The 26,666-nt window shown below is 44.4% G+C and overlaps 4 non-coding genes and 3 pseudogenes across 4 annotated transcripts; all 7 read right to left on the minus strand.

The window, feature by feature from the left end:
* Positions 1 to 26,666, minus strand: part of LOC148105807 (focadhesin-like) — a 100,188-nt pseudogene that overhangs the window by 50,213 nt on the left and 23,309 nt on the right.
* LOC148105808 (U2 spliceosomal RNA) lies at positions 3,773 to 3,897 on the minus strand (annotated as a pseudogene).
* LOC148105809 (U2 spliceosomal RNA) lies at positions 8,141 to 8,331 on the minus strand. The gene has a single exon (XR_015718758.1). It is a non-coding gene; the product is annotated as a U2 spliceosomal RNA (small nuclear RNA).
* Positions 8,526 to 8,638, minus strand: LOC148105810 (U5 spliceosomal RNA). Its single transcript, XR_015718757.1, has one exon. It is a non-coding gene; the product is annotated as a U5 spliceosomal RNA (small nuclear RNA).
* LOC148105811 (U2 spliceosomal RNA) lies at positions 8,906 to 9,094 on the minus strand. Its single transcript, XR_015718759.1, has one exon. It is a non-coding gene; the product is annotated as a U2 spliceosomal RNA (small nuclear RNA).
* On the minus strand, positions 15,465 to 15,606 carry LOC118455968 (U2 spliceosomal RNA; annotated as a pseudogene).
* LOC148105812 (U5 spliceosomal RNA) lies at positions 15,800 to 15,912 on the minus strand. Its single transcript, XR_015718756.1, has one exon. It is a non-coding gene; the product is annotated as a U5 spliceosomal RNA (small nuclear RNA).

A 26,666-nucleotide genomic window follows, 5' to 3' on the forward strand; every position in this document is an offset into this window, starting at 1 on the left:
CTGAACTGGAAGAAAAAACCCTGAGTAGAAGCTCACATCAAGAAAATAGCTCCTCGGTTCACAGTAGCATCGCTCTGCTAACATGCTAACACCACATTTGAGCTACTCACCCCCTCCCTTCCTGTGCTGAATCATAGAGCGAACAAATCACTCACTCACTCACCCCCTCCCTCCTGGCTCACAGCTTCTTCTTCTTCTTGGTTGGCAACCAATGTTAAGGCGCATTACCGCCCCCTGGCTCACATTTCAGTGGACATTTAGATGAGAAAGTATATATTTAACACATTTAAGGAAAATACTAATAAAATAAAGATAAACTAAATAAATGTTTATTAAGCAATTTTAATAGGAAATTGCTTAATTTTAGAAATGTTTTTGCTCTTTTTTTGCTCTATAAAATAGTTGTTTTTTTTTTAATCATTCATCTGAGCAGTAGGATTCACATGAAAAGAGAAACAAATTAAGTTTGAGTGAAAATGTACATTTTTTGCACACTCTGGTCAACTGACTCAGTGAATCAAATGACTCAAAAAAACCGATTCACTTTGGTGAGTGACTCATTAAAACTCGATTCAGTAAAAAGAATCAAATTTACCATCACTAGTCTAATGTCTTTGTGTTTCACTAATGAGCATCAGTAAGAAAAAGACGTGTTCTTAGATGCAACTTTTTTCTGTTGTCAGCAAACAACCACACGATCTGCGTTAATTCACTAACGGAGATTTGCCGCGTGGCGTTAACGTCATTTTAACGAGATTAACGCTGACAGCACTAGTTTTAATATTTAATATATTTAAGGATTTAATTTTGAAATCTTTTTTTCATTTATGTATTTATTTTATTGTTATTTCACTTTCTTTGTCTGTTTATGTTTTTTTTTACTTTTATCTCAGTTTTTGTGATGGAAAGCACTTTGTTCAACCATGTTGGTTTTAACGTACTCTATAAATAAAGTTGGATTGGATTGGACTAATATGATGAAAGCGAGCCCAAGCCTGAAATCGACTCCTGATCTTGGATCCGTCCTCACCTGGTCGTGAACGTGATGGTCAGCCAAGTATCCAGTTTACCTTTGAGTGTCAGATTTAGGCAGATTTGATTGCTTCCGTTTCATAATGACAGATTTAAGTGAACTCCTCTGTCTCCATTCCCAGACTTCTACTTTTGAATAAACTTTCCTTTAACTTGCTCCGAGTGCTCTTTTGTCTGCATGGTGTAACTGTAGCCTGGCATGCTGAATAACCAGTGAGTGGACCTTCCAGAAATATGTGATTTTGGCTGTTGAAGTAGGTCAGTCACCTTTGAAGGGCTGAATATTTATGGAGTCATCAGTTGACGTTCGTTTGTGTCTGTCTGTTTTCACTCTGATAATAAAGAGGATTTATTTATTTCATTGACCAATAATAAAAAGACTGTTATTATATTTTTAACATTATATGATTATATTCACAGTGATGCTTTGAGGAAGACTGCACTGTTTGTCCCAGAATAATCAAACTGCCATGAAATACATTCACTAATTTACTATTTGGAACTAACACACTATTAGTACATCTCAGAGACACCTTCTTTCTCACATGAAGAGTAACAGATTACATTTCTTACTGTGTCCGACCAAACAACTGCTGTGGAAAGTCAGTTATTAGCAGTTTTTTAACTACACCCGTAAATGAACGTTTGACTGAATGCTGATAAGTGAATACTGAGAAGTTAGGAGGAAATGTTTTCAAATTTTCCTGCAGAGAATCTGATTAAAATGTTTTTTGTGAGCAAGAATCGGTTTGATCAGTGACCTTTTTTCAGCCAGAAACCTTTAAGGTCACACATCCGCTGTAATATTATAATTTGCTGTTCTTTTTTTTTTAATACACCTTTGTAGAGAAGAAAAACATCTGGATGTCCTGATGCCAGATGCTTTTCTTTCCAAGCTCCTTACAGTGGCTTGCAAAAGTGTTCGGCCCCCTTAAACTTTTCCACATTTTGTCACATTACAGCCGCAAACATGAATCAATTTTATTGGAATTCCACGTGAAAGACCAACACAAAGTGGTAAACATGTGAGAAGTGGAACAAAAATCATACATGATTCCAAACATTTTTTACAAATAAATAACTGTAAAGTGCGGTGTAAGTAATATTAGATTAGTATATTATTAGATAATTAATAATTATTTTATTACTAATAATTATTATTAGTAATATTAGAGTAAGTAATATTATAGAGTAATAACCTGCAGTTCAAAAAAGCTCCCCTCCGACAGCCAAACCCATCTGTTCTCTGATTGGATTGTTACATTTGTGATTGACATGACATTGACCAATCAGATGAAAGGAAGAAAAATAGCGTCAAAATTCGTACTTGTAACTTGCAGAGATTCACACGTTTTTTTTGGCTAAGTCCACATACAAATCTTTTTTACACACACACAAATTCTTTTTACACATACAAAAGTACAAGTACAAAATATTTATAACCACATTTTGAGCCCACAAAGCTGTACGTGAGCTCCACTGCAGTGGCTCGTGCACCGCTGCGTTCACAGCATTTGCTGTAAATTATACAGCAGTGACATATGTATGTAAAATGTTTACTGAAGTTAGTGAAACAGTGTTTGTAAGGACTATAAGGTCCATAATTACTGAGGCAGTTAGACTGTTTCACAATCTTGGCTCAGTACACACACACACACACACACACACACACACAAAAACACACACACACACACACACACACACACACACACTCACACACACAGTTCCTTTTGGAGCACGCCTTTCTCCCTCCACACCGAAAGACGCAGTCTCCAATTTTTCGTCATTGCTATCTTCTGGCGGAGTGGCCGAAACCTGCCTTTTCCTTCTTTTCGCCTTCTTTCTTCCTGCTTTCCTAACATGTCCTCACTCGTAGCGAAGGATCCTTCCTTATTCCTGTCCTCTGTATCTAACAAAGGAACCTCTATCATTCTCTCAGAAACTTCTTCTTCCTCGTCAGCTTCATTTCTCTCACCTGCAGGAGTCTCCTGCATTAACGAAGGTGTTTCTAATTTGTCATGTCCAGTTTCCTTCTCTTGGCCCACCGGCCCCACCACTACTGCAGCATATGACCTAGGCTTTGTGCAATCTCTTGCCATGTGCTCCTCTGACTCACATAAATGACATCTCTTTAGTACAGTGCAGTCTCTCGTGCTATGTCCCGTTTCATTGCAATTTCGGCACCTCACCTGATTGCAATGAGCGGCTTCATGGCCTTTTCCGCCACATCTTCTGCAAACCAGAGGTTGGCCCGCGTAGATGAAGAAGCCTCTGTCCGCCCCGATAGAAAAAACTGCCGGAGGATGTCGATAGCCGTCTTCACTATTCGGGTCTTCCTCCATTTTGACGCGGAATTGTCTTTTGCCGGTCCACAAGCCCAGACCATCTTTTATTATTCTTACTCCAGGTAAGACCTTTACGTGTCTTCCCAAAAAACATCTTATAGTCTCTTCTGAAACCCATGGGTTATACATGTGTACAGTTAGGATACTATAGTCACTTCTATATAAAGGGGTGACCATGTACCTTTTTAGTTCTTCATTTGACGTCAGATGAACTTTTCTCCTTGCTTCTTAAGCTGTGTCTTTCGTAGTTAGCGTCACATCATAGTACTTGTTGGTTATACTCTGTTGCAAGCAGTAGATCTCCTCGAGCTGAATCTGCAAAGCATCAAACAAAATCCTCCTCCCAAAAGTTATTCGATCCTGGAAAGCCGCATCTTTGTCTTTTAGAGCGAATCTTAAGGTGTTCCTCGTGCCATCTCCTCTGTCAGTCTGCGTATAGCTGGCCGACCAGGTCGCCATTGTGCTTCTCAGGTAAGAACAGATACTACACTTGATCTTAACCAAAAGGCCGAGAAGCGATGGCCTCCTGCAGGTTCCTGGCTGAGCCGCCTTCTCGGGACACTTCTCGCTTGTGACGGTGCGCTCTTTCACTTGGCTCACAGGGAGGGCTCCGCTTCAAATCTCCGCCCATCCACAGTAGCTCAGAGGCCTGCGGAGCTCCCTGGAACTGCACGCTTTCTTCTATTTCTTCTTTTGAACAACGAGGAGAGGGCCCAGCCAGACGGCAGACCCTGCCAAAAATAGGTGCAACTCCTTAGCCTCACTCTCCACGGAAGTCTTTAGTGTAACGGAGGGAAGGTGATGTTTTTCAGTGTTCGTTTAAAGGAGGGGAAACCTTCCTCCAAAACGGACAGAGCAGTAGAGCCGCCAAGGGAAAGCACACAACTTTAAAACTGTATAATTAAAATATAATTTATTATATTTAAATAATTAAAAATGCAAAATGAATTAAAACAACCCTGGCCAGGGGACAACACAATAAAAATCAATAAAACACAACATTAAAAGTCCGGTGGCGTCCGCCACGATATAAGAGTCACTAAAAAGTTAAAAATCCAGCGGAGCGGTGCAGGAGGGGAACCCGGCGGCGTCCTCGCCTTCCTCCCGACATTCTGCGCCCCGGTGCGCTAAAGGAGGGAGGCAGCGGCAGTTACTATTCTTTTAGGCAGCTTTCAATCGTTAAAAGGGGAAAGTCAAGAGACTTACCCCGGGTGGGCAGAGCTCTCAACTCCGCCCGCCGCTTCTTTGTAACTGTCACTCGGCACCAGCCCGTCTCGTCGCTTCCAATTCTCTGCAGATGCTTACTCTGGCCTCGTGTTGCTGCAGCAATCAGCCCGCTCGCTCTGCGTCTCTCCTTTGCCGGCGCTGTATCCTCCTCACTCCTGACGCCAAGCTCCACCAGCCTTATGTGTCCCTGCGCACTCTATAAATTACTACTGCCATTCCTCTCAGGTGTGTCAAATAAGTCAAAAAGGGGGAAAGGGCGGAGTCTCTCCAGGACGAGTTGACTGATGCAACGAAAACATGCGGCATAAATAAAAACACTCCACATGATACAACCAAAACATGCAATATAAAAAATAAATAAACACACTTCACATTAAAACACAGCAAAGTAAAATAACATCCGTCTTCCCCTGGATGACATCCCCCCACACTGAAATATTAGCAGTCCCTGCTAATGCTCCATCTCCCTATAACGCTCTGGTGGAATCCCACGCGTCGTCCTAGTGGACCGCCTAAAGGACATACCTGAGTCACTCTGGTGAGATGACATACAGTCAGTAGGGGGTAAAAACCCATAAAACACTGGCACTGGGAAATCCGAAGGGCCTGTGGTCGGCTCTTCTGTAGGAGGGGTAAAGTCTGGTTGAGGAGCAATGCACACTTTTAAGGCATTCCTATGTAAAGTTTGTATATTACCCCCCTTTTCTGGTTTGACCTTACCACATACAGCTCAGGAGACCACCAGGAACACAGTTTTCCTTTGCCCTGTCTGTTTCGGTCACGTACCCAGACTCTCTCCCCGGGCAACAATGGGAGGGTACAACCTCTCTTCTCATACTGGCTTTTGTGTTGGGAGGCCGCACTATACATCCTCTGCCCAGCCAAACGGTAAGCTAGGGAGAGTTTCTGTTGATGAGAACACACCCACTCCCTTACATCCTGCCTCGCCTGCTGGGGGGCCACGCCTAATGCCACGTCCACGGGAAGTCTCAAGTGTCGACCAAACATCAAATAGGCAGGCGCATAACCTGTGGAAATATGGATAGTATTGTTATAAGCATGGACGAGTTCTGGCAGATTTCCTACCCACTGACTCTGTCTTACGGATTCTAGTGAGCGAAGCATGTTTAATAGGGTCTGATTGAAACGTTCTACACTACCATTCCCTGCAGGGTGGTAAGGTGTCGTGCGGCTTTTAGTTATACCATAGGTATCACAGAGCTGTTTCATTAATGCAGATTCGAAATTAGACCCACGGTCAGAGTGGAGTCGGCCTGGGCAACCGAACGGCTGTGTCACATACTTCCACAAAGCCTTTACTGTAGTCTCTGCTGTTTGATTTATTGTAGGGATAGCCCAAGCGAACCGTGTAAACAGATCAGTAACCACAAGTATGTTTTGATAAGTGTCAGTGGGCTGGCCTAAGGACAGAAAATCCATGCCTACAACCTCCAAAGGGTATGAAACTAAAATAGGGTGCAGTGGGGCCCTAGGTTCTACCCTCTCCTTTTGTAGACTACAGAGGACACAACCCAGATGAAACTGACGTACCTGCGCTTCCATGTTAACCCAGTAGAACCGCTGCCGTATCCGAGAGAGGGTTCGATCTACCCCTGCATGGGCAGCAGCCTCATGGATCTTCCGCCACACCTCATGGCACCTGGAACTAGGACACACAACTTGATAACGAGTCTCCTGGGTATATTCGTCCAACACTTTACGGCACAGTATTCCGTCTTTAATAAAAAGTCTTTTTTGTTGCTGCAGGAGTCGTCGCACACCATGTGACAATGTCTGACGTTCTAGCTTTGTGGGTGCGACCTGGGCTTCCAGAAGTTGCTTTACCACTTGAATATCTGGATCATGAGATTGTGCTTCTGCCCAGTCACTCCCCTCTACCCCACAAGTCAGTTCAATGGCTGCTGAAGTGACTCCACGCTCTGATCCAGCCCCCTCCAGGTGTTCTGCTGGGACAGTGGGGAATCGAGAAAGGGCATCAGCATTAATATTGCTCTTACCCAAACGATACTTGATCTCATAGTCGAAAGAGGCCAGCTGGGCAACCCAACGTTGTTCTACTGCGCCCAAGCGAGCAGTCTGTAAATGGGCCACAGGGTTATTATCAGTATACACAACGAATCGTGCACCAGTCAGATAGTCTTTAAACTTTTCGGTAACTGCCCACTTAAGGGCTAACAGCTCCAACTTGAAGGAACTATAGTTGGCGTCATTCCGTTCCGTGTGGTGTAAGCTTCTGCTGGCGTACGCTATTACCCTTTCTTGGCCCTCTTGAACCTGGGCCAGAACAGCTCCCAGCCCGCGACCACTGGCATCAGTATACACAATAAATGGAAGAGAGTAATCTGCGTATGCTAAAAAAGGTGCTTGCGTTAAAGCTGCTTTGAGGGCCTCAAATGCCGTTTGACATTCTGGGGACCACTGCACTTTGCGACGGTCTGTTTTCTTGTTCACAGGGACCCCTGTCAATAATGCATTTAAAGGGCGTACGATTTTAGCAAAGCCGGACACAAAACGTCTGTAGTAGCCACCCAGGCCCAAAAAAGATCTGACGTCTGACGGTATCAGGGACCGGCCAATCCATAACTGCAGAAATTTTATCAGGGTCTGGTCTTACACCACACTTATCCACTACATGCCCCAGAAATTTCACCTCCTGTTGCAGGAACTTGCACTTGTTCGGCTGTAACTTCAACCCATGGCGCCACAGCCTCTGAAACACTTCATCTAGATGCTGTAAATGAGACGAAAAGTCAGGTGAATAAATGATAATGTCATCTAAGTACACCAATAAAGACTCTGCAATCTGTCCACTCAAACAGTGCTGCATCAGCCGTTGAAATGTAGCGGGTGCATTGCACAGACCAAACGGCATCCGCTCGAACTCAAACAACCCGACTGGGGTAGTAAAAGCAGTCTTTTCCCTGTCCGTCGGGTCCATTTGGACCTGCCAGTATCCGCTGGCTAAGTCCAGGGTGGAAAACCACTGCGCTCGAGTAAGGCTTGTCAATGTCTCTTCTATTCGTGGCAGAGGGAAAGCGTCTTTATGTGTCACCGCATTCAATTTTCTGTAGTCCACACAGAACCGCCAGGTGCCATCTTTTTTTCTCACCAAAACAATGGGTGCAGCCCACGGGCTACAGCTTTCCCGGATAACTCCCTTTTCCATCATATCTGCCAAGAGACTCCTCATTTCTTTATACATTGTAGGGGGCAAAGGATGACATTAGTAAAAGGCGAAAGACTTGTACGTTTTGAAGAGAAGCCAGAGTGTGTGTTTCTTTGGCCTCGGAGGAAGCCGCAGTGTTTTCCTCGTCCCGGCTTCCGGCGTCACGGTAGGCCCTGTTTGCTTGGCTGAAGGGGCAGATCTCAGGCCCCGCCTGCTCTGCTCCAGAGTTCGACTTTGACAGGAGAGGGGTGACTGGAGAGGAGCACGTTCGCGGATTCAGGCTGCTTTCTGGCTTTTGGCTTGGCAGACCTTACTTTGTTTGGCTTTCTTGCTTTTGCACAAAGTCAACAAAAGGGGCACCGTTCCCGGAGGCGCTGCAATACCGGGTCGATGCGTGGAGCGAACGGAGCGAGCCCCTTATTCGGCTCCCTGTTCTAAAAATGCGTTTAATACGCTGCCCCCGAATCGGGGAGGTATCAGATATTAAATTGATAAGAACAGATACTACACTTGATCTTAGCCAAAAGGCCGAGAAGCGATGGCCTCCTGCAGGTTTCTGGCTGAGCCGCCTTCTCGGGACACTTCTCGCTTGTGACGGTGCGCTCTTTCACTTGGCTCACAGGGAGGGCTCCGCTTCAAATCTCCGCCCACCCACAGTAGCTCAGAGGCCTGCGGAGCTCCCTGGAACTGCGCGCTTTCTTTTATTTCTTCTTTTGAACAACGAGGAGAGAGCCCAGCCAGACGGCAGACCAAGCCAAAAATAGGTGCAACTCCTTAGCCTCACTCTCCACGGAAGTCCTTAGTAAAAGGCGAAAGACTTGTACGTTTTGAAGAGAAGCCAGAGTGTGTGTTTCTTTGGCTTCGCAGGAAGCCGCAGTGACTCCTCGTCCCGGCTTCCGGCGTCACGGTAGGCCCTGTTTGCTTGGCTGAAGGGGCAGATCTCAGGCCCCGCCTGCTCTGCTCCAGAGTTCGACTTTGACAGGAGAGGGGTGACTGGAGAGGAGCACTTTCGCGGCTTCAGGCTGCTTTCTGGCTCTTTGCTTGGCAGACCTTACTTTGTTTGGCTTGGCAGACCTTACTTTGTTTGGCTTTCTTGCTTTTGCACAAAGTCAGCAAAGGGGGCACCATTCCCGGAGGCGCTGCAATACCGGGTCGATGCGTGGAGCGAATGGAGCGAGCCCCTTATTCGGCTCCCTGCTCTAAAAATGCGTTTAATACATTGCCCCCGAATCGGGGGCGTATCAGATATTAAACTGATAAGAACAGATTTTTTTTTTTTTTTTTTTTTTTTTTTAAATTTTTTACTTTCCACAACATTTCCATCCTTTACATTTACATTTCACATTTCTCATACATCTTAACATATTACTTTCCAAATCAATGTCATACCTTCATTTCTTTACACCTAAACAAACATCCTACAGAAAGAGAAGAGAAGTTGAACAACAAGAAAATCCCACCAAATGAAAGACCAGAAACCGAAGAAACAATCACGTTTCTATTATCTCGCTCCTTATCACTTACCACCTTTTTTTTGGTGGTTTTAAAAAAATGATTTTCCACCTATCCTTAATTGTATCACTTCCCCACTTTTCTAATTCATGCCAGTATATACTTTCAAATTCTTTCTCTATTGCCTTAACTGTTCCTATCTCTCTCCATTTATACACTCCGGTTATATTTCCCTGCCTTGCTTTCCATATTTTAAGTTTTACAATTGATATCAGCATACAAATTATTTTGTTTTGTTCTTTTCCCACTCCTTTAACCCCAAACGAAGTGATTTCATCATATGTCACATTCTCCAAGCACTTATAACTCTCTTTCACCCCATCCCACACCTTTTTTGCATATTCACATCCCCATAATACATGTTCAATTGTTTCATCTTCCATACAGTTTTTCCTTGGACATACTTTTTGCTTCCCCAAATTGTGGGCATACATCGTGACCCTGACTGGTAGCCTTCTATGCAAGTGCAACCAATTAAAATCTTTAAGCCCGTTCTTAAAACTCTTGTCCTGGGCCCGTACCCACACTTCAGAGCTCACCATTACTGGATTGACATTGAGTTTCTGTACCAGTTTCCTATATAGTAACTTATGATTTTTCACTGTATCCTCATCTTTACATTCCGTATATCTCCTCCCCCACTTTACCATTCGCTGGAAGTACTCCGGCCTAGTCTCAGCTTTAGGGCCTTTATTATCCCACCCTATTAGAAACTGGTATGGTATAGACAGCCAAAACCATATCAGGATTTGGCATTTGTGTATATATGTCTTTTTCAGGAGTATACATACATTGCTATAGAATATTGCATCCAGCTTCAGAGGAACGTTTGGCACATCCCTCCCACCATCTGCTATTTCCTGATGCATTAGCGCCCTTTTCACATATTCATAGCCCCCCCATATAAAATTAAATATTCCCCTCATTAGTTGAGCTCTATACTTCTGCAGCATCGGAAAGACGTAGGCCAAATGTAGCAGCTTTGGCAATACATCGGCCTTTACAACCAACACTTTCCCTGAAACTGAAAGTTTTCTTGTCTTCCATAATCCCAGGTTTTTTTCGACTACAGTCATCTTCTTTTTCCAATTACACAATGCATCCCCCTCCCCATTCCCAAAAGAAATTCCTAATACGTCCATAGGGCCTTCACACAACATATAATCACAGATCTTGTCCTTCCTCCCCTCCCACTTCCCAAGGTATTTGTACCTAGTCTTCTCCTTGTTTATTCTCGATCCAGTTGCTTTTTCATAATCATATAGAATGTCTATCACTCCCCATAAGCTTTCATCGTCTGCCAAGTATAATATTGTGTCATCCGCGTATTGTGATATTTTTAAGCTCTCGCCCCGGGGCAACGTTATCCCTTTGACAATGTGGCTCCCCCTTATTGCACAAGCAAGAGGTTCTGCGTATAAAACAAACAGCACCACAGAGAGCGGGCACCCTTGCCGCAATCCTCTTGTTTGTTGCACTTTATCCGTTAAATGCCCATTAATTTTGATTTTTGAATTTATGCCCTTATATAAAACCTTTACCCATTTTGTAATGACTCCTCCTAGACCCAGCCTCTCCATAACCTTCCACAAAAAGGCGTGGTCTACTCTATCGAAAGCTTTCTGCTGATCCAGGCTAACACATATTGCAGCAATATTTCTCTCCTTTACATATGTGAGTACATCCCTGTGTAGATGTAAGTTCCATGTGATTTGCCTCCCCTGTACCCCACAAGTTTGGTCCATTTCCACTATGTGTGACATGACTCCTGCTAGCCTATTCGCCAGAACCTTACTCAGTATTTTATAGTCCACGCACAGCATAGTTAGTGGCCTGTAATTGTCTAGTTGGTTCGGGTTTCTTTTCTTAAACAGAATAGTCACCACTCCCGTTTTCATGCTTTCCGGCATCTCTCCTCCCTCCATGATTTCCTTAAAAACCTCCAAAAGGTGGATCCCCACCATATCCCAAAACGCCACGTAAAATTCTTTTGTTAGGCCATCTAGGCCGGGCACCTTATTGGCCTTCATTGCCGTTACCACATTATACACCTCCCCTACTGTCAATTCCCCCCCCAGCTTTCCATTTTCTTCTTCGGGTAGCCTTCTCCTTAGCGATCTTATAAAAACCTCCCCCTTCCCCTCATCCAAGCTCTCCTTTCTAAACAATTTTCCATAATATTCTTCCACTGTTCTTAACAACTCATCTTTCCCCCTTATCACCTTTCCATCCCTCTCCAGTTCCGTTATAACCCCCCTCTTATCCCTAGTCTTCATTTTGCTAAAAAAGTATGAGGAGCACTTCTCGTTCTCCTCATACTCTTCCTGTTTTAATTTATATCTTACGGCCCTCGCTTTCCTCTCAAGTAATTCCTCCTGTCTCATTTTTAAATTTTCCAAGTACCCTTCCTTTTTAATTCCCCTTCCCCTATTTTCCATAATATAGATTTTTTCTATTTCTTTTTGTATTGTGTCAAACTCTTTCTTTTGGACTTTTGACCTCTCTGTACAATATTGGATTGTAAACTTTTTGATTTTTTTCTTTATGTCCTCCCACCAAACCACGTTGTTACTGTATAAGCTTTTCATCTCGGCCCATATCGGGAAGATTTTCATGAAGCCTTCCCTATAGGCTTTCTCTGCGAGGACGTCGTTGTTAAACTTCCAATACCCTTTTCCAAAGTCTGGCCCTACTATCTCGAGCTCCACATCAACTGCTTGATGGTCTGTGAAGAGGGCCCATATTGTTTTTCCCTCTATTATTTTGCACTTTTTTTCTACTAAAATGTAATCTAACCTACTCTTCACCCCCCTTGTGTTCTTCCAAGTATACCCCACTTGCTTTCCCAGTAACTTCCCCATTACGTCAATTAATCCATATTTCTTAATGAAGGTCCTAAAGGGGAGGGAAAACTTTTCCCTTTCCAAAGAGCAATTAAAATCCCCTCCCACAATAATATCTTTCCTAGTCAAAAAACAAGTATCCATTTTTTGGAAAAGGTCCTTACGTAGCCCGTGCTCCACCTGTGCATATACAGTGGGGCAAAAAAGTATTTAGTCAGCCACCGATTGTGCAAGTTCCCCCACTTAAAATGATGACAGAGGTCAGTAATTTGCACCAGAGGTACACTTCAACTGTGAGAGACAGAATGTGAAAAAAAAATCCATGAATTCACATGGTAGGATTTGTAAAGAATTTATTCGTAAATCAGGGTGGAAAATAAGTATTTGGTCAATAACAAAAATACAACTCAATACTTTGTAACATGACCTTTGTTGGCAATAACAGAGGTCAAACGTTTACTATAGGTCTTTACCAGGTTTGCACACACAGTAGCTGGTATTTTGGCCCATTCCTCCATGCAGATCTTCTCAAGAGCAGTGATGTTTTGGGGCTGTCGCCGAGCAACACGGACTTTCAACTCCCGCCACAGATTTTCTATGGGGTTGAGGTCTGGAGACTGGCTAGGCCACTCCAGGACTTTCAAATGCTTCTTACGGAGCCACTCCTTTGTTGCCCGGGCGGTGTGTTTTGGATCATTGTCATGTTGGAAGACCCAGCCTCGTTTCATCTTCAAAGTTCTCACTGATGGAAGGAGGTTTTGGCTCAAAATCTCATGATACTTGGCCCCATTCATTCTGTCCTTAACACGGATCAGTCGTCCTGTCCCCTTGGCAGAAAAACAGCCCCATAGCATGATGTTTCCACCCCCATGCTTCACAGTAGGTATGGTGTTCTTGGGATGCAACTCAGTATTCTTCTTCCTCCAAACACGACGAGTTGAGTTTATACCAAAAAGTTCTACTTTGGTTTCATCTGACCACATGACATTCTCCCAATCCTCTGCTGTATCATCCATGTGCTCTCTGGCAAACTTCAGACGGGCCTGGACATGCACTGGCTTCAGCAGCGGAACACGTCTGGCACTGCGGGATTTGATTCCCTGCCGTTGTAGTGTGTTACTGATGGTGACCTTTGTTACTTTGGTCCCAGCTCTCTGCAGGTCATTCACCAGGTCCCCCCGTGTGGTTCTGGGATCTTTGCTCACCGTTCTCATGATCATTTTGACCCCACGGGATGAGATCTTGCGTGGAGCCCCAGATCGAGGGAGATTATCAGTGGTCTTGTATGTCTTCCATTTTCTGATGATTGCTCCCACAGTTGATTTTTTCACACCAAGCTGCTTGCCTATTGTAGATTCACTCTTCCCAGTCTGGTGCAGGTCTACAATTCTTTTCCTGGTGTCCTTCGAAAGCTCTTTGGTCTTGGCCATGGCGGCGTTTGGAGTCTGACTGGTTGAGGCTGTGGACAGGTGTCTTTTATACAGATGATGAGGTCAAACAGGTGCCATTCATACAGGTAACGAGTGGGGGACAGAAAAGCTTCTTACAGAAGACATTACAGGTCTGTGAGAGCCAGGGATTTTCCTTGTTTGAGGTGACCAAATACTTATTTTCCACCCTGATTTACGAATAAATTCTTTACAAATCCTACCATGTGAATTCATGGATTTTTTTTTCATATTCTGTCTCTCACAGTTGAAGTGTACCTCTGGTGCAAATTACTGACCTCTGTCATCATTTTAAGTGGGGGAACTTGCACAATCGGTGGCTGACTAAACACTTTTTTGCCCCACTGTACATTTATTATCCGACATTGAGTCCCATTTTTATCAATATCCACCACCATTACCCTTCCTTGTATTACAGTAAAGCTCTCAATTATCCGAATATCCTTATTCCCACATAACACCCCAACTCCAGTCCCATGTACCCCCCCAATGCTCCAAGTAGCTTCCCCTCCCCTCCATTCCTCAGTGAACAAAGCAACATCCCTCTCATCTCTCAGATGAGCTTCCTGAACCAAACAAACATCGAAATTGTAGCTAAATAAAAATTCATAAACAATTTTTCTCTTTTGGGCACTTTTTAGCCCCCTAACATTCAGGGTAATTATCCGTAGTTTTCCCATACCATAAAAAAAAAAGCAAGTGGAGCACTAAGGGCAAAAAATATAATAATAAAAAGGGGGACTTTTCTTCACTCTTGCCTTCCTCTTCCATATCTCCATCGCTTGTCACATCACTTAGGGGGGTATGCATGCACTCAGTCTGTGTTCCCCTCAACACATACCCCTCCACATTTCCACCCTCCTCCAAAACCTCCTCCCTAATATCTTGATCTCTTAGCTTACCATCTTCAGAGAAGGCGGCTGGACTCATCTTTCTCCTCCTTTTAGCGGACTTTCTCCGTGGTTTTCCAACCACTTCCCAACCTTTTTGGGGTTCCTCTCCCTGCTGTACTTTCTCACCATCTTGCTCAAAACTTCTCTCTCCCTTCTCCTCACGTTGCTCCGTCCCCTCCTCCACACCTTCCACCTTGTCCTCGTTAGCCTGATTTCCAGCAGCTGGTATCGGCTCCTGGGGCCTTGCTCCTACACCAGAGTCTATTTCCTCTTCGCTACGTTCTTCCCCAATAAGTCCAGTCTTTACCACGGCTGAATAAGGCCGTGGCTTAGTACAATCTCTCGCCATGCGCGCTTCCGAGTCACATAAGTGACATCTTCTGGGCTCCTTGCAGTTCCTCGTAATATGTCCAAGCTCGCCGCAACTCCTACACCTCACCTGGTCGCATTGTTCCGCATTATGTCCAACACTCCCGCATTTCCTGCATGCTTGGGGCTGCCCTGCGTAAACAAGGAAGCCTCTGTCCGCTCCAATAGAAAAGACTGCAGGTGGGTGGCAATATCCATCTTCACTATTCATATCCACCCTCAATTTGATGCGAAATTGTCTCTTTCCGGTCCATATGCCCAGACCGTCCTTTATCTTTCGTACTCCTGGGAGAACAGTAACGTATCTCCCTAGAAAGTACCTGATAGTCTCTTCCGTGACCCATGGGTTATACATATGTATCGTTAAAATTCTGTAATCATCAAAATACAAAGGGGTCACCATATATCTCCGCAGTTCTTTATCTTCTTCCACAATGCTCTTCCTTCTCACTTCTTCCGCGTATTCTCCTGTAGAGAATGTCACATCATAGTGCTTACTTGCGGTGCTTTGTTGTAGGCAGAATATTTCCTCCGGCTGTATCTTCAAGGCTTCGAAAAGGATTCTCCATCCAAAAGTTATTCTGTCATGAATTTGTGTGTCTTTCTCCATGAGTTCAAATCTCAGTGTATTTCTTGTTCCAAAAGTGTCGAAAAAACTGGCCGACGACGTCGCCATCTTTGTTTGCTTCCCGCCTCCTCAGGTAAGAACAAATACTAAACTTGATCTTAGCCAAAAGGCCGAGAAGCGATGGCCTCCTGCAGGTTTCTGGCTGAGCCGCCTTCTCGGGACACTTCTCGCTTGTGACGGTGCGCTCTTTCACTTGGCTCACAGGGGGGCTCCGCTTCAAATCTCCGCCCACCCACAGTAGCTCAGAGGCCTGCGGAGCTCCCTGGAACTGCGCGCTTTCTTCTATTTCTTCTTTTGAACAACGAGGAGAGGGCCCAGCCAGACGGCAGACCCTGCCAAAAATAGGTGCAACTCCTTAGCCTCACTCTCCACGGAAGTCTTTAGTAAAAGGCAAAAGACTTGTACGTTTTGAAGAGAAGCCAGAGTGTGTGTTTCTTTGGCCTCGCAGGAAGCCGCAGTGACTCCTCGTCCCGGCTTCCGGCGTCACGGTAGGCCCTGTTTGCTTGGCTGAAGGGGCAGATCTCAGGCCCCGCCTGCTCTGCTCCAGAGTTCGACTTTGACAGGAGAGGGGTGACTGGAGAGGAGCACGTTCGCGGCTTCAGGCTGCTTTCTGGCTGCTTTCTGGCTCTTGGCTTGGCAGACCTTACTTTGTTTGGCTTTCTTGCTTTTGCCCAAAGTCAGCAAAGGGGGCACCGTTCCCGGAGACAGACCTTACTTTTTTTTCCTTAAGGTTCTGAGCTAAATGTGGAAAAATGTTGCCGTTAATTTCAGCATGTTTTCACTTTACAAACGGCGCCCCTCTTGAGAGAGGGAAGCCGACGGGTAAAAAGATCGATTTTTATCGTCTTACGTCGTGGAAGAGAAATTGTTCAAACCATGTGTCCGAAGTAACAAAGAGCCGACGAATGGCCTGGATTGCAGCCATTCGAAGACCAAATATAAAGTCCCAGAACACTCCAGCTCACAGGTTAGTCTGCTCCAAGCATTTCCACAAAGGTAAGTCTTCTCTTGTAGTTATTACGTAATTTATCATAACATAATTGTTGATGTAGGTTACAAATAAGTGTTATATTTATTTAAATTGAATTAGTTGCGCTATGCTGCTTTGTTCACTGTGGCTTTGCAGGCTAATATTTGTTTTGTTTTGTAGGAAAACCAGCCTACACAATGCTGGAATGCGATCCAGACTGGGCACCCTCTATCAACCTCGGTCATACCGAGTTTAAAGCTCCTACCACAACGAGATTTGATCGGTTAAGAGAGAGAGCGATATCAAAACAGCCACGAAAAGTCCCGGCATATGTGCCCAAGTGTTGTATTGAAGCAGTCAAGTGATGAATAACTGTTTTCCAGTATGTTTTGTTTTTGGGTTTTTTTGCATTGTTCACTTGTTTTTCACCGAAGGAGCTAATAAAGCATAATGGAATCCAATTTTTGCCTCTTTCTTGTAAGATTCTATAATAGAATGAAACAATAATGCCAGTTATAAATAAAGACAATAAATTGAATGAATTACGAAACACTTATTTTATTTCTACTGAATCTGAAAATGTTGTGTAATACTACAACCTGAAAAGAAAAATAGATTGCGTTGGCCTGTACAGAATATAAAGGAAAAAAATTAACAACAGCGGTGAAATGGAATAGTCCAAATCACCAAAGTAAACTGGACCTGGGCTTGTTGCAGGGATCTGAAGTAACTAAACATTTTGTGAGTGTATGCACTCACACTTAGGACCATATAATAATAAATATGTGCGTGATGAAAATTGGGCAGCACGCTAACGTCCTTACTCCACTCTGTATGCTCGTATGGGTCTGACCCTTTCACTCTGATTTTTTTCCTCGTACTTTTTTTTTTTGCCTTTTCGTTAAGTCTGTCTTTGTACGGACCTGCCATGTTCTCCGTCGTTTTGTACATAACTGTTTTGGGAGCAAATAAAATACAAGTAGGGATTAAAACCGCAGAATTAATGATTGTGTGCTGGAAATGCTGGCGCTTAATGCAGTGTTTTGATTTTGTTGCCACTGGTACCCACAATGCAATGCACGAAAGTCACGTGGTCTGTCGATCTCTGTTAATGTGTCTTGTTCACGAGTGACGGGAGCAGGAGATTGACGGATGGATTGGTGTTGCAGCTGCAGTGATGCCGACGCTATATCAGTCCGTTGTGGTGAAGAGAGAACTAAGTGTAAAAGCGAAGCTTTCCATTAACCGGTCGATCTATGTCCGTACTCTCACCTATGGTCAGGAGCTGTGGGTAGTGACCAAAAGAACAAGATCGTGGATACAAGTGGCGGAAATGAGCTTCCCCCGAAGGGTGGCTGGCCTCTCCCTTAGAGATAGGGTGAGAAGTACGGAAGGAGCTCAGAGAAGAGCTGCTGCACCTTCACATTGAAAGGCCAGTTGAGGTGGTTCAGGCATCTGACAAGGATGCCTCCTGGGCATGTCCCACCGGGAGGAGGCCCCGGGTCAGACCCGGGACACAATGGAGAGATTATATCTCTTGGCTGGCCTGGGAACGCCTTGGTGTCCCCCCGGACAAGTTGGAGGTGGTGACCGGGGAGAGGGAGGTCTGGGCTGCTCTGCTTAGGCTGCTGGACCCGCTTTGGCTGGATAAGTGGAAAAAGATGGATGGATGGATGGATGGATGGACTACTGACCAGACAGGATGATTCCTTCTGGAGGATCCCTCAGATCTCATTGTGCTGGTAGTAAGGGGCTCTAAGATGGTCTACAGTTTTTGTTAATCATCAAAAAGCAATATAGTACTTTGAATTGCTTTGTAGTACAGATGTCAAAGGACTGATATACATATTTTCTATCCTAACATTACACCATTTTTTAAGCCAAAACTTTATAAACCTGACCGACTTGACTTCCTTCCCTCTTTCCAATGACAGTCCTAGAGCAAACACATGTCAACCAGTCACCTGTAACACAAAAACTAAACTAGAACCTCTACACAAGGCCAGTACTAAGTCAAAGGGAGAACAGGCCCCACAACAGATGGAGAAATCTGGTTTCATCAAGCAGCAGAAACCCCCCCAGCCTCTTCCACCAGGTACCACCAGAATAAAAATGAGAATTACTTCATCCTGCATTAGAGAAATTCTTTTATTACAGTGGTTGCATGAAATCTGCCAGATGCTTCTGCCTGAGAGATAAGATAAGATAAAACTTTATTAATCCCTCGGGTGGGTTCCTCTGGGAAATTCGGTTTCCAATAGCACAGCACCGACAGAAGTTACAGAACGTGAGCAGAATATTATATATATACACTAGGGGTGCAACGATACACAAAATTCACGGTTCGGTTCGTGAATTTCGTCAATATCAACTCGTTGCAACTTATTATCTTGTGCACGTTTTTTATTTTGACAGCGAATGCGCACCTGCGGACCACTTATGTGCAGCCCTGGTTATTTAGCTCGTCATATTGCAGCCACAGAAATTCTTTTGTCCATGAAACCATAAAGCTGCACTTTCTTTTTGCCTTATAGTCTGATTTGTCATAACTTTTCCGTTTTGTGGTAAGCTTTTCTTTGGCTGTCACTTCTTCACCCTGACCTGTCTTATTTGGCTCAGCAGAACTAAAATATATATCCTGCTGCTTTTACACACGCACTCACATAACGCTCAGCGATTCTCTGCGCGATCAACCTCTCACATGTTTAAGCTGCGGCAGATTTCACTTGTCATGTTTGCATAGTAAGCTAACGATTGATAAGATGATATCAGAGGAATTGGTGCGCAAATTATCATCACTCAACAATCAGTGCTGTCGCTCTCTATACACAGTTCGCGCGATTGCAAAGTGAAAGCAAAGAACAAGCGCAAATTCAAACGCGATTTCAATATGTCACATATTGACAGTGGTTCACCGATGCCAATGACATAATTACCCAGCTACATTTCCGAAAGAATGCAAAAGCATTGACATATATTTTTCCTTCCTACGATAGGCCGACGGGCTGGGCAGAGATAGATTTTGGTAGCCCGACTGGAAAAATCACTAGCCCCGGGACGTCGGGCTAGCGATTTTGCGAGCCCTGTATCTGATTGAGGAATCACTCATCTTTGGAAAAGAGAGTTTATTACAGAGAAATGGCTCTTAACAAAATAAAAGCTCTACTATACGCTTCTTCTGGGCTATATTCTCAGCAGCATATTAAACATATCAGGTCCCCATAAGGAGAATTATGTGCTAACAGCTGTCTAAATGACTCGGGTAAAGTTTGTAGCATGCTGCTTGTTGTTTTTGTCTGCTTCCACTTGTCTTGGCACTAGGATGATGTCGGAGTAAATGTGCAGTCATATTCGTTGTGTTCCCACTAGTGCTGTCAGCGTTAATCTGAAATGAGGTTAATGCCACAACACGGCAAATCTCCGTTAATGAGCTACCGCGGATCGCCCCGTGCGTGGGGCTGGACGGCGTCAACACGTTAACGAGCTAACTGTGCTAACACACTCGTTCCCACCCATGTAATTGAGCATTGCTGGCACATCCAACATACTGTTTTACTTTAGTCCATGATGCGCTTACCTTCAGGGTCATACGTCACATGAAAACCAAAATACTTCCAAACGCCAGATCTGAATGAGGGTGGGGGAGGTTCAATTTGCCATGTTGCAAGGAGAGCTTAACTTCTGTCTCGCTAGCTTGCCCTGCGCTCAGTGAATCTGCACTCGACTACTCCGCCTAGGCTGCACTGTCGAGCGCAGATCCACTGAGCGCTCAACACAGACAGCACCGTCAGAAGGAAAGTTGATAAAATAAATTAAAAATGTTGTATTGTTCGATACATATGCGTACCGAACCAAAAGCACTGTATCGAACGGTTCAATATCGATACGAGTATCGTTGCACCCCTAATATACACATATATAAATACAGAGACATATATAAATAAAATATACGAAAGGGATAAATAGAATAATTAGGAATAAGAATACAAGGGAATTGCACATTTCAAGTTTTGAAGTCTATTGCACCGTTGACTATTAACAAAAAGTATTGCACAAAAAGTATTGCACAGTGAAGTGAGGAGGCACTGCAGCTTAGTTGTTCCCCCCTCCTTTGTCCTCCTGTTTCCCCTCCCTCTCCTCCAGTGAGGAGTTAAACAGTTTGATGGCGTGTGGGACAAAGGAGTTTTTAAGTCTGTTGGTTCTTGTCTTTGGGAGAAGCAACCTGTCACTGAACAGACTCCTCTGGTTGTTTATGGCCGTGTACAGAGGATGCCCAGCATTGTCCATAATGTCCAGCAGTTTTTTTAGTGTCCTTTTCTCTGCCACTGTCACCAGTGTCCAGCTTCATGCCGACCACATAGCCAGCCTTCCTGATCAGTTTTTCCAGCCTGGATGAGTCCTCCTTTGCTGTGCTGCTCCCCCAGCACACCACAGCATAGAAAAGTACTCCAGCTACCACTGACTGGTAAAACATCCTCAGGAGCTTCCTGCAGATGTTAAAAGACCTCAACCTCCTGAGGAAGTACAGTCGGCTTTGGCCTTTTTTATACAGGTGCTCTGTGTTGCATGACCAGTCCAGTTTGTTGTCCACCCACAGCCCGAGGTACTTGTACTTTGACCACCTCCACCTCCTCCCCTCTCTATCTGAACCGGCAGTGGACCTGCTCTGGACTTCCCAAAGTCCCCAACCAGTTCCTTGGTCTTTGAGGTGTTGAGTTGCAGGTGGTTTGTGTGACTCCATGTGACGAAGTTCCTCACCAGACTTCTGTACTCCTCTTCCTGATTATCCCAGATACACCCCATGATGGCTGTGTCGTCTGCAAACTTCTGAATATGGCATAATTCAGATTTGTAGCAGAAGTCAGAGGTGTACAGGGTGAAGAGAAGAGGGGACAGCACAGGTCCCTGTGGTGCTCCTGTGCTGCTGACCACAGTGTCAGACACGATGTCCTTCAGCCTGACGTACTGTGGTCTGTCAGAGAGGTAGTCGGAGATCCAAGCGACCAGGCAGGGGTCCACCTGCATCCTGTTCAGTTTTTCCTGAAGCATACAAGGCTGGATAGTATTAAAGGCACTGGAAAAGTCAAGAAACAGGATCCTGACCGTGCCTTTTCCCTTGTCCAGGTGTGAGTAGGATCTATGTAGGAGGTACAGGATGACATCCTCCACTCTGACACCCGCCTTGTATGCAAACTGTAGTGGGTCCTGGGCATGGTGTACCTGTGGTCGGAGTAGGTTGAGGAAGAGCCGCTCTAGAGTTTTCATAAGATGTGACGTCAGTGCCACTGGTCAGAAGTCATTCAGCTCATTGGGCCGGTTCCTTTTGGGGACCGGGACGATGCAGGATGTCTTCCATAGGGCGGGCACTCTCCCCAGTCGCAGACTGAGATTGAAGACTCGTTGTAGCGGCTCCCCAAGTTCAGCAGCACACGCCTTTAGCATCCTAGGACACACCTTGTCTGGGCCTGCTGCCTTCCTGGTGCGAAGCTTCCTCAGTTGCCTCCTGACCTGATCCACTGTGACACTGGGAGATGATTGGAAGGAGGGGGGGAAGATGTCCTGCTGTTGAGAGAAGGGTTGGAGAAGGGGGGTGTCATAGCGTCAGGAAGGGGGGGAAGCGAGGGAGGTAGGAGAGTGGGGAGAGGGCTCTGTAGTAAAGGTGAGGGTGGGGGGGTTGTGGGCTGGTCAAACCTGTTGAAGAAGTTGTTGAGTTCGTTTGCCTTCTCCACAGTCCCCCCCACCCCACTGTGCTGTTCTTGGTGTTGTGGCCTGTGATGGTTTTCACACCATTCCAGACCTCCCTCATATTGTTCCTCTCCAACTTCTGCCCCACCTTCCTCCTGTAGGAGTCCTGTGCTTCCCTCAGGCAGCGTTTCATAATTATATTATAGGGAGTGAGGATATGTCATGTGAGATATTTCCTGTCCTTATGACAGTGGAGCTGAATCAGTCTGTTAAAGAAGGTGCTCCACTGCCTGTCCAGGAACCCATGCAGGAGGTCTGGATCATCCACAAATGATAATAGTTCCAGATGTTTTTACTGGCTCATTTTAATCATTTCATACACTGCTGGATAGCTTCATCTTCAATGGTATGTTTCATTAGGATATATTTTTATTATTATTATTATAATCTATAATAGATGGGGTGCCTGGTTTGTCATTGCAAACAGAGCAATAATAAACAAAAAAAAATACACTTATTGGTGCATGTAAGTGACACAGATGGTAATTAGAAAGGAGCGGTCTCTGAACCTAGAGATGTGGGTTTTGGCTGATCTCTTTCCGCTACCTGAGTGCAACAGTTCAGATGGTGATTGTGACACCATCACTGATGATGTTTTGTGCTTGCTTGAGTATCCTCCAGGCATGGCAGCCCGCAGCCAAATTTTATTTTTCTGCTGTTCTCACCACTCCTCGCAGTACCTGTTTGTCTGCTACAGAACAGCCTTCATACCACACTGGTAAGCAGTGCATTACAACAGACTCAACTGCAGCACCGTAAAAAGAGATGAGCAGTTGTTCCTCCTAAATCTCCTCTGATGTGCCCTCTTTATTCTACCAAGACTGGAAATTTAAAATCACTTTCACACAAGTGTCTTTACTGAGGAAACATTCAGGAGGTCGTTTACAGATGTACAAAGTGTTTCTCAGCTCAGTCAGTTAAGATTTGCCTTAGTTAAATATTATCCATATCTGATATTAGAGCAGGAGAAATATGAACCTGGATGAATTATTAAACACATAATGACATTAAAATACTGTCTAGTGTGGATACAGATCTCCAGCTAGTAAATGTAATTTTGATGTATAAAATTGCTGTAAGAACGGCCGTAGTGGAGGAGGAAAGAGGCACTTTCTGTATCTGAGCTTTGCCTCACTGGTGTTCAGAGTTTAGAGTATGTCTTCGTTTTGGGACTCTTCTTCTCGAGGGCTGCCTGAGCTGATTTCATCAGATCTTCAGTCTGAAGCATGCTCATGTTCCACGTGGCCTGGAGAAGGAGAAATGATGAATTTAAGTCCGTACTTTAAAAAGGGAACTTTATAAGTTCATATGCATTTAAGTGAGCATGCCACATCCCCTTTATGCTATCAAGTGTCATATAAAAGACACCAGGAAACTGAAATGGAGGGAATGAGGTAACAATGCCAGATTCCTTCCGGAGAACTCTGAACACAAACCTTAAGAGTGACGTTGTGAAGCTGACAAAAATATGCACAGAAAACTTTGTCATATTATACTCATCCTTACAATGTAATCCAATCCATCTGCTACGCTGTGGTTTCTGGCATAGATGAGGTTTATTTTGGTGCCCTGCACTGCAACTGGGCTGCGACCAGCAATCTCTCCAGCAATCTCCAGAGCTCCAGCCATCATCGCCTCCTTATCTGCAAACACTCGGCTGAAGAAGAAGGGAAGGGTTTTCACACTGTTAGAATAAATAAGTGCGAGGTAAGTGACGGAAGTGACGGGTAAGGTAAGCGACCCATGTTGTAGGTGACGTCAGACGCCGGAGATTTGGCGGAAAAAAAAAAAGCGAATGGTAGCGTAGAGTTTAACAAAGTTTCCTTAAGCTTCAGTACTGCCAAATAAACTAACCAACTGTCATATAACTAACAACATCTGTCTTATCATCTCTAACACCCTGGAGGACAACGGGGAGAGTTTAGACGCTCTCCAAGAATACATCGACCGCTGCTTCCAAGATTTAGTAATGAAGAAGGCCCAGAGTGCATCTTCCCCGGCCAAAACCGAGACGCCGTCATCGAAGAGATGTCGCCCGGCAGACTCCCCCGGCACAACATCGCCTGCCGGCAAAGACATCGCAGATATCCTGGAGTCAATCGACAAGCGATTGTCCAGTTTCGATGCGAGGCTGTCCCTGGTGGAGATTTTACACCGGGAATTTAAATCTCTGAGAGAATCCCTGGAATTCAGCCAGCAGCAGGTGGAAACGCTTGCCGCTGAAAATGCCACGCTACGGGAGTCGGTCAAATCTCTCGCCGATAACGTGACCCAGCTAAACACTGAAAATAAAAAAATAAAAGAGTCCGTTATCGATCTACAAGCCCGTAGCATGAGAGACAATCTTGTTTTTTCTGGTATTCCAGAATCTACCGGAGAGGACGCAGAGGCAACGGTGAAAAGCTTCATTAAAATCCACCTGAAGCTGCCGGAGGACACCGTAAAGAACATCGCTTTCGATAGAGTGCATCGCTTGGGGGGCGTGAGGTCGCGGACCGGGAGACCACGTCCTATTGTGGCCAAATTTGGTCAATTTAAACAGAAGGAACAGGTGAAGAGTCGCGGCAGGGAACTGAAAGGAACGGACTTCAGCGTGAACGACCAGTTCCCCAAAGAGATCCTGGAACGACGCAAGGTCCTGTTCCCAGTCCGACGTAGCTTCATGCAGAAAGGCTCCCGCGCTGTCATCGCCGTGGACCGGCTCTACGTGGACGGACAGCTCTACCGCGACCCCGGCACCACACCGTGGTTATATTGACTGCACTCCAGATAAGAACCCGCTACACCCTTTTCTTATTCATTCACACTTTCTCCTTTAACATGGGTTTAACCTAGTAATATCAGTATGATGTCATAGCAGATATAACACCGTCACCCTCCGTCATTACTTTAATTGGAATGTTTCCGTTTCTTTTCTTTTTTTTGTTGTCGCTCACAGTTTATGTGGCTTCTTTCTTTCTCTTGTCTTTCACTGCTGTGATCACCTACTTCCCCACTCACCTACAAACAACACCTTCTATTTCTCCATATATTCGCACCACGATCACGCAAACACACACGCTCAACGGCAGCACATTTACAACAGCCTCACAGCAAGCACAGACTTACAGGACACATACGCAAGCCACGCTTGTTCATATTAGTGAATAGTCACACACATAGTCAGACTTATGGAGCCTATCACCACACTTTTTTCTCTTTCTATTTACAAACAAGTGATGTTTCCACATTTTCTCCACCCGTCTAAACGAAACACCCAGCTTACATCATTAGACATACACACACAATTATGGGCATGCTGAGGTTTGTCACATGGAATGTAAATGGGGCTGGCACCAGAGGAAAGAGGTTAAAGATATTTAACCAGCTTAAAAAACTACAGGCAGATGTTGTTTTATTACAAGAAACTCACAGACCTGTTACAGGTTTAAACGAACTTAAAACACCTGAGTTTCCTAATGTGTTTGCAGCTTGTTATAATTCTAGACAAAGAGGAGTAGCAATTTTAATACATAAAAATGTTAATTTTACAGTACTCGATACAGTTATAGATCCAGAGGGTAGATTTCTAATTATTAAACTATCAATATTGAACAAAAAACTATGTATTGTAAGTATATATGGTCCAAATGTTGATGAACCCTCATTCTTCCACGGATTTTTTAGTGCACTCTCTGAACACCTTGATTGCACACTCATTCTTGGAGGCGACCTCAACCTTGGACTAAATGAAGAAATGGATAGGCTCAACACAACAGGAACTCAGCGCAATTGGCAATCCACAAATATAATCAAACAGTATATGAGCGACTATGGCCTTTGCGATGCATGGCGCTCCCTTCACCTCAACAGTAAGGAATATACTTTCTTCTCACATGTTCATCACTCCTACTCTCGTCTGGATTATTTTTTGGTCAGCAGCTCACTGCTGAGTGACATTTCAGACACTGAGATTCACCCTATAGCTGTCAGCGATCATGCTCCTGTATCTTTAACACTAATACACAAGAATAATACTACGCCAAGTAAAAACTGGAGATTTAACACATCACTACTTAAAGATGAAGACTTTATTAAATATTTTAAAAAGGAATGGACTTCATATTTAGACTTTAATGACACTCCCGGAACATCTGCTTCTGTTCTATGGGAAGCAGGAAAAGCTGTGATGAGAGGTAAAATAATTTCTTTCTCATCACACAAAAAGAAAGAAGAAAACAAAAATATTCAGGAATTAGAAAAAAACATCAAATCCTTAGAAGAAGCCTACGCGTTCCACCAAGATCAAGAAATAATGAACAAAATATGCAAAACAAAACTAGAATTAAATGAAATTATTAATAGAAAAACACAATTCCTTGTACAAAGACTTCGCTTGCAGAATTTTGAACACAGTAACAAACCAGGTCGATTTCTAGCAAACCAGTTAAAAATAAATAAAGAAAAAACAACTATATGTGCTACTAA

The sequence above is a fragment of the Neolamprologus brichardi genome, chromosome 3 (assembly GCF_056152115.1).
Source record: "Neolamprologus brichardi isolate AB-2024 chromosome 3, ASM5615211v1, whole genome shotgun sequence".
Classification (NCBI taxonomy): domain Eukaryota; kingdom Metazoa; phylum Chordata; class Actinopteri; order Cichliformes; family Cichlidae; genus Neolamprologus; species Neolamprologus brichardi.